The sequence below is a fragment of the Rhinatrema bivittatum genome, unplaced genomic scaffold, assembly GCF_901001135.1.
Source record: "Rhinatrema bivittatum unplaced genomic scaffold, aRhiBiv1.1, whole genome shotgun sequence".
NCBI lineage: Eukaryota > Metazoa > Chordata > Amphibia > Gymnophiona > Rhinatrematidae > Rhinatrema > Rhinatrema bivittatum.
The window spans coordinates 1-8,760 of NW_021821112.1; the positions used below are offsets into that span (position 1 = coordinate 1).

General features: G+C 50.1%; 1 pseudogene; it reads left to right on the forward strand.

Moving 5' to 3' along the window:
* The first annotated feature begins 3,179 nt into the window (after positions 1 to 3,179).
* Positions 3,180 to 6,414, forward strand: LOC115082465 (annotated as a pseudogene).
* Positions 6,415 to 8,760: the final 2,346 nt, after the last annotated feature.

Below are 8,760 nucleotides of genomic sequence, written 5' to 3' on the forward strand. Positions count from 1 at the left end.
TCTCTCTCTTGGGTCTCTCTTTGACACTGTCTCTTTCCATCCCTCTCTTGCTAACTCTTTCACGAAGCCAGGGTAAAGCAGGTCAGTGTAATTAACTTTCAGACCGACACAGAGAGCAAAACACCTTTTCCAGGGCTGGCAGACAGAGAGAGACAGACAGACAGAAAGACGAACTGAGGGTTTCTGGAGGGATGGATGATTTCTGGAGAAGGATATCGCTGTTCAAAGAGCTGCTTCCTATCACAGTCCTCACTGCCTCTCTCACCCGACATCTCGGTACTCTGCCAGGCGTCCCTTCAAAATACACTGCATTCTAGGTTTTGTACTTCTACTGTCCTATAATTCTTACCCCATGCAGCTACTTGTGTGGGGACTCAGTATTGGAATAGTAGGGCATGCAACTCACTCCTGCCCTACAGCACATCCTACTGTTCCAGTACTGAGGTGCATTGACAGAGCTGTGTGTGAGGGTCTCAGTACTGGAATAGCAGGGGGTGTTGCAGGGCAGGAGTGAGGTGCATGGGCAGAGCTGTGTGTGGGGTCTCAGTACTGGAATAGCAGGGGGTGTTGCAGGGCAGGAGTGAGGTGCATTGGCAGAGCTGTGTGTGAGGGTCTCAGTACTGGAATAGCAGGGGGTGCTGCAGGGCAGGAGTGAGGTGCATTGGTAGAGCTCCCTGTTAACATGTTACAAACCGTTATCTTGCTACAAACTAGTATCTTGTTACAATCTGTTATCTTGTTACAATGTACAATAAGCATGTTATGTCTCATTTGTTTTAGTTTTATGTAAACCGATGTGATATCTCGATCGAAAGTCGGTATATGAAAACAATAAATAAATAAATAAATAAAATAGAGCTGAGTGTGAGGGTTTCAGTACTAGAGTAGCAGGGGGTGCTGCAGGGCAGGAGTGAGGTGCATTGGCAGAGCTGTATGTGAGGGTCTCAGTACTGGAATAGCAGGGGGTGCTGCAGGGCAGGAGTGAGGTGCATTGGCAGAGCTGTGTGTGAGGGTCTCAGTACTGGAATAGCAGGGGGTGCTGCAGGGCAGGAGTGAGGTGCATTGGCAGAGCTGTGTGTGAGGGTCTCAGTACTGGAATAGCAGGAGGTGCTGCAGGGCAGGAGTGAGGGGCATTGGCAGAGCTGTGTGTTAGGGTCTCAGTACTGGAATAGCAGGGGATGCTGCAGGGCAGGAGTGAGGTGCATTGGCAGAGCTGTGTGTGAGGGTCTCAGTACTGGAATAGCAGGGGATGCTGCAGGGCAGGAGTGAGGTGCATTGGCAGAGCTGTGTGTGAGGGTCTCAGTACTGGAATAGCAGGGGGTGCTGCAGGGCAGGAGTGAGGGGCATGGGCAGAGCTGTGTGTGAGGGTCTCAGTACTGGAATAGCAGGGGGTGCTGCAGGGCAGGAGTGAGGTGCATGGGCAGAGCTGTGTGTGAGGGTCTCAGTACTGGAATAGCAGGGGGTGCTGCAGGGCAGGAGTGAGGTGCATTGGAAGAGCTGTGTGTGAGGGTCTCAGTACTGGAGTAGAAGGGGGTGCTGCAGGGCAGGAGTGAGGTGCATTGGCAGAGCTGTGTGTGAGGGTCTCAGTACTGGAATAGCAGGGGGTGCTGCAGGGCAGGAGTGAGGTGCATTGGCAGAGCTGTGTGTGAGGGTCTCAGTACTGGAATAGCAGGGGGTGCTGCAGGGCAGGAGTGAGGTGCACTGGCAGAGCTGTGTATGAGGGTCTCAGTAGTGGAATAGCAGGGGGTGCTGCAGGGCAGGAGTGAGGTGCATTGGCAGAGCTGTGTGTGAGGGTCTCAGTACTGGAATAGCAGGGGGTGCTGCAGGACAGGAGTGAGGTGCATTGGCAGAGCTGTGTGTGAGGGTCTCAGTACTGGAGTAGCAGGGGTGCTGCAGGGCAGGAGTGAGGTGCATTGGCAGAGCTGTATGTGAGGGTCTCAGTACTGGAATAGCAGCGGGTGCTGCAGGGCAGGAGTGAGGTGCATTGGCAGAGCTGTGTTTGAGGGTCTCAGTACTGGAATAGCAGGGGATGCTGCAGGGCAGGAGTGAGGTGCATTGGCAGAGCTGTGTGTGAGGGTCTCAGTACTGGAATAGCAGGGGGTGCTGCAGGGCAGGAGTGAGGTGCATTGGCAGAGCTGTGTGTGTGTGAGGGTCTCAGTACTGGAATAGCAGGGGGTGCTGCAGGGCAGGAGTGAGGTGCATGGGCAGAGCTGTGTGTGAGGGTCTCAGTACTGGAATAGCAGGGGGTGCTGCAGGGCAGGAGTGAGGTGCATTGGAAGAGCTGTGTGTGAGGGTCTCAGTACTGGAGTAGAAGGGGGTGCTGCAGGGCAGGAGTGAGGTGCATTGGCAGAGCTGTGTGTGAGGGTCTCAGTACTGGAATAGCAGGGGGTGCTGCAGGGCAGGAGTGAGGTGCATTGGCAGAGCTGTGTGTGAGGGTCTCAGTACTGGAATAGCAGGGGGTGCTGCAGGGCAGGAGTGAGGTGCATTGGCAGAGCTGTGTGTGAGGGTCTCAGTACTGGAATAGCAGGGGGTGCTGCAGGGCAGGAGTGAGGTGCATTGGCAGATCTATGGGAGGGGGCTTGGGTCTCAGTACCGGACTAGGTACTGTGCTCAGTCTCCGGCTTGTGCTCTCAGTTCTCTCTGAAAGAGTTAAGTTTGATTGAAAGGAAAGCATCCATTATAGAACTGGACAAAAACATCTTATTCTGACGTGTTTTCATAGTCTGGCTGAGTAGGGATTAAAATAGTGAGAAAGGAGAGAAACAGGAACAGAGAGAGAAAAAGAGGTAGGGAGGGAGAGACTGAGGGGGAGATAGAGAGAGGATAAAAAGGTAGGGAGACAGAGACGGAGCGAGAGATTCAGCCCATAGTCAAGTATCTCTTTAAAAAGCAGCATTAGAGAGGTCAAGAGAGGAGCTGAAGAGAGGCAGGAGGGAGGAAGGGGGTGCGTGCCTTCGGGAGGACAGGAAAGCAGGTGCTTCCAGCCGCTTGTCTCCATTCCTAGTCTTCACCTGTGGAGCCGCACGGGATCGGGGGAATAAGGAAAACTTTCTCCATTGACGAGACCCTGGGAAGAGATCTGCCCGCCTCTCCACTCCTCCCCCTCCCCCAAGGCTGCCTTTCAAACCTTCAGGATGTGCAGCCTTCCCTCGCCATCCCACCTCATCCCTCAGGCAGGGATGTCGCTGCTCCGCCAGGTGGAAGGAGCAACCATGGCTGACTCCCGTCTCTACTCGGCGCCCAATAGCATCAGCCACAGCAACTTCAGCAGCAGCAGCAGCAGCAGCCACGCCGGGGACGCAGGCGGGGCGTCCGCTCCCAGGATTGAAGCCGTGGTGGTCCCCGTCGTCTTCAGCCTGGTCTTCTTTACCGGCATCATCGGCAACTCCTTGGTCATCACCGTCTTGGCCAGGAACAAGAAGGTGAAGTCTAGCGTCACCAACACCTTGATCCTCAACCTCAGCGTGGCAGACCTAGCCTTCCTCCTCCTCTGCGTGCCTTTCCAGGCCACCATCTACTCCCTGCCAGAGTGGGTCTTCGGGGCCCTGCTCTGCAAATTCGTCCACTACTCTTCACCGTCACCATGTTGGTGAGCATCTTCACCCTGGTGGCCATGTCCATCGACCGCTACATCACAGTGGTCCACTCACGGCGCTCGCCCTGCCTACGCAGCCAGAGGAACACCTTGCTGGGGATGTGCACCGCCTGGGTGCTCTCCCTCGGCATCGCCGTACCGGTAGCCCAACACCAGACCTACGTGACGGGCTACTACGAGGCGCCCAACAGCACCTTCTGCTGGGAGATTTGGGAGGATGAAACCACCAAGCACACTTACACCGTGGCTATCCTGATCCTGGGCTATCTGCTACCGCTGGTGCTCATCACCTGCTGCTACATGAAGGTAAGGAACGGGATGGGGATGGAGTGCAGGACCATGGTGGGGAACGCATTGGGCTGCCTGGTGGAAAGGTCTGAGTGGTGTGAAGGGCGCTGGATGGGGAAAGGTGCCCAAAAAAAAAAAAGACCTTGCAGCTGAGGGTGCTTGATGTGTATGCTGAGGGGGGTAAGGAGGGCGCTGGCAGAATACCAGCGCAGAACCCACCCCGAGCTTCCTCTCCCACTGCCACTCTGGGAAATGGGAGCACATGCGGCTTTTTTTTTTTGTTTTGTTTTAATCTGGGATGGCGTGAGAGAGCCAGAAGCGGACTCTGGCTCAGCGCTCGAGCTCTGCGCACCCGGGGAAGGGGGTGCGTGTGTGTCTGTCCTGCAATGAGGTGAGCTGCTGTCTTCTCTCTCTCTCTCTCTCTCACTCTCTCTCTCTCTCTCTCCATCTCTCTCTCTCTCACAGGACTGTGTAGCATGAGTGGCTTCCATTAGCCGCTCTGCTCTCGCTGGGTACTCACTCCCAGAACTGGTTATTTTTAGCTCTGGAATCCATGTGAAAAGCTTCCACATTCCTCCTCTGGTGCTGCTCAGAAACAGGATGAAAGAACAGTTACTGAGCAGCACATCTGCTTTTCTGATCAAATCCTTCTTCTATCTTTCTTTTGCCCCTCGTCCTCTCTGTGATAGATCACTGCTCCTTTGCAGGTGTTCGGTCAGAAATCGCCCCCCTGTAAAATTGTGCTGGAGGTGGGGATGGGGGGTGGGGAGGTGGGGGGGGGGGGGGGGGGAGCGATGAGATCCCCGGAGTGCATTGCTCCATTGGGCTCCCACTGATGTCACCCATCCTTCACACTCTGCCCCTCTCTCTCTCTCTCTCTCTCCCCCTGTCAGGTCCTGTGCCACCTGCACAACAAAATCCGCATTATCTCGAAGAAATCCCAGCGCTCAAAAAGGAAGGTAAGGCTGTCTATCTCTCATCCCAAAACAGGGGGAAACAAGAAATAGGGTATTCTCTAGAGTTACTCCTCAACCGTGGAACCTTTCGCCATCAAATTTCCATGAGGAACAAGACTATTTATGGTTTTGAAAGAAGTTGAAAGCCGCATTGTTCAGTCAAGCTTAATCTGTTTAATATAAATTTGTGATTACTGCTCATTTTCATTTCAATAATATGTACACTTTTAATTTTATGTTTTATTCTTGTTTGTGTGTTGCTAATTTTATTATGTTTATTTATTATGTATGTTTACATGTAGTCTGCTTTGAGCAAATTGGAAATGACGGAATAGAAATTGGTGAAATAAATAAATAAATAAATAGATCTTAGCGCTATGTCACGGCCTAAAGCTCCCCCATATCTAAAATATCTCTCTGGTGGATATTTGGAAGATGGACTACAAGTTCAAACTATGAACCCCATTCTCCCCCCCTCCCCCAGCTGGAAGACAGTTCCCAACTACAGGGTGCTGGTTCTGCATCGCTTTTGTTGTTGCCTTTTCACAAACTCTGTTTCCACCCAGAGAGAATGGAATGGAAAGGTCAGGTTGTGTTTTACTCAAGCTGGCTGGTATCAGACACTATGGTCATCATCTCATACTGCCAGGTTGTGGCCCGTAACAAAACAGCCTGCGCTTTATATTCCATTGCCACTTTGCAGTATCCGGATAAAAACGTTATGAGTAACCAGTAAAACAGCAAGAGAGAGCTGGGAGTCCCGGGGCAGAGACACGCCTGGGCGCAACTGAAGGAGTAATTCTTATGATGGGACTTTTAGCACCGAAGGAAGATGTTAATATCAACATAGAACATATCCCGAGCTTCCTCTTTCATTTTCAATCTACAAAAACTGATATTTTGTATTAACCATGTGATGTTTTTCTACCGTAGACAACCCAGACGGTGCTGGCAGTAGTGGCTGCTTTCTCACTCTCCTGGCTTCCCCACCATATCATCACGCTCTGGGCTGATTTTGGCACCTTCCCACTGACAGAAGCATCTTTTGCTTTTCGCATCACCCTCACACTGCCTAGCCTACGGCAACTCCTGTGTCAACCCCATCATCTATGCCTTCCTCTCAGAGAACTTCCGCAAGGCTTACAGGGAGGTCTTTCGCTGCCATTTCGTCCATCCCATGCCTGCTGTAGCAGCACAGGTCAGGTGCAGTAGTGCAGCCATGGCAAGAGCAGCTGATGCCAAAAGGGCCGAATCCACCAGCAACATGTGACAGGCCAAGTTTAGAGAGAATGCAGTTTACAGCCACGTCCACGGTCAAACCAAGAAGAAAATCATCTACAGTCAATAAGAGAATCAAGCCTACAGTCAAGTCAACAAGAGAGTCAAATCATGAAGAAAGTCAACAAGAGAATTAAGTCAAAATGAGAATCAAGCCTACAGTCAAGTCAACAAAACAGTAAAGTCAAGAGGAGCATCAGTTCTGTAGTCAAATGAACAAGAGTCAAGAAGACGATCGAGACTATTGTCATGTTAACAAGATGGATAAATCTATAGTCATTTCAAATGAAGAAGAAAGTCAGCAAACCAAGGCATACCGGGAGATCTTCTACTGGCACTTTCACCCACCTTATGTCCACCATGGCAATACTGAGGGCATGTGAAGCCGTAAGATATTGATCCTAAGCCACCTTCTGGAATAAAATTCCTTCATCTGTAACTCTGAGACAATGAGGAGAGATGAGGGCAAGATGGTCTTGTCTAGGCAGTAGCATCATGTGGGCTCTTTTGAGTCATATTTTCATTATTTTATTCTTTTTTTCTTTCTTGAGTAAATATGGTGCTTAAGAGGAAAGGTTGGGTTTTATCTCACCCTTTCAGCACTTCAACACCGGTTTCTGGGCCACGGGATTCTTTTGTTGTCCTCACCGCTCACCATCCTCCCCGGAGAGCTATTGAAGAGAGGCCCCGGGCGAGTTGAAGGAGGCGTTCTCTTCTAGCCTTGAGATTCAGACATCCCCGCCACTGCCGAGGAATGTTCTGTGGCTTAACGATGCAGGTGCCCTTTTCCCAAGCTTGGAGAGCCCTTGTGGAGGTGTCTGGAGGGTGCACCACCGAGAAACATCTTGAGATGAGGCCTGCAATGGCTTCCTGTGTGGAGCAGCAGCATCCAAATGGGGCAACAGAGGCTCGTGCTTGGAGTGGAGTGCAGGGCAGTGGTGAGACCCTGCAGGTCAGGACCTCATGGCTGTAGTCAAATGAACAAGAGTCAAGAAGACGATCGAGACTATTGGTGAGGCCCTGCAGGTCAGGACCTCAAAGCTGGGGGTCCAGTGCAATTTCCAAGAGCAGATGTCCAGCAAGAATGGCAACAAGAAGGAGTAACATCTCTGGAGGAGCTCGGCAGGATTTGATTTTCGTGTTGAGATTATTTTGGAGCATTCTGTGACTCAGTTATGCCAGTTTTTCAATGGATGCAGTCTCAAAATTTGAAGATCCTGATTTACAGCTGGAGGAAGATGCAGCAGCTGAGATGGTACAATGCTCTGACAGCATTTCTATCCTTCAGTAATCAAATGCTGCTTTAATTTAAGGACAAAACATTCCTTAGGAATAAACTGGAAATGACTGAAAATAACATCGGATACAAAAATCTACGGTTTTATTCATTTTCCTAGTTTTGTTAATACTTTCTAACGATGAGGATTACTTGGAAGTGTTAAAAATGTCTTCAGATGCTGTGCCCCCTCTAAGAAAGGTTTATTATAGTCCATCTGTGAAACATTTGGGGGACGAGCAGGAAGGAATAATGGCGGTAACTCAGCTCTCCTAGAAACCTCAGAGGAGGCGATAACATCCAGAGGGCACTGATTGCCTCCCTTGCCTTAGACATGGATAGAGACTTGGTGTTGGAGCTTTTCCTTCAATAGCGCTCTTCTGTTTATTTTGGTCACTCAGCTGGTCCTGATCTTTCCAGACCTACCCAGGTTACTAGAAAGAGAGTTTTAGAGCTCTGCACACAGGTCCCCAGTACTGATGCAACCGTGTTTCTTAAATTTCCCTTGTAAATGTATTGCACATTTTTCAGGTGAATAAGTAGGCTCCTTACAGCCTCGAATTATTGAAAAATGTTCTTTCTAGAAAGCTGCTCTGTGTCTGAAGGCCCCTCCAGTTAGTTTTGCTATGTTGTGTCTTGTGGAAGGTATTCTATGTCCATTTTGGACTGGAGTCTAATAATTAGATATATCGGTGCAGCTCAGTTCATGCCTTAAGATCCTTCTTACTCTCCCCATGTTTTTCCCTTGAGGATACAGCACTCTGTTCCTTATTGCTATTTTTTTGTTTTCCTGGATGTTATGTATTGGTGTTTATGAACTGACATTTCTTGGATGTTATATCTTGATGTGTACTGAATTGCAAATAATAAAGAGAACCCACAAACCATGGTGGAGAGGGAGAATCCCTTTGGTACCTGCGGTAGTGGGATGGGTGGGGGAAATGTTTCCAGCCACTGCCTAATTGGGTTGTAAATGAGCTAAGGGAATTCTTCTCTTCTTGATTTGGGTTTGATTGCTTCTCCTTTCCAAATCTGAGCTGAAAGAGAGGTAGGAATTCAGGGACAGCCCGTAGGCCTCTGCCCAAGAGAGTTTACAGCCTAAGGCTCTGATTTGCTCCCATGTTGTGTCTGTAGGAAATAAAAATCGCTTAGTAAATGAGGTTCTGCATGCAGCATCTGCCGTGCTGAAAGTGAGATCCTGGGGCCACTTTGTAAACTGTGTGAGGTCCCCGGAGGCCACGCCAATGACAATGAGGGTCATGGGGCTGAGCAATGACATCAGGCACGTGAAGAAGGACTGAAAGTGAAAGAGCTTATCGGATACTGCCGTCTGTGTTTCTACAGTGTAAAAATTGTCAACCTCTACC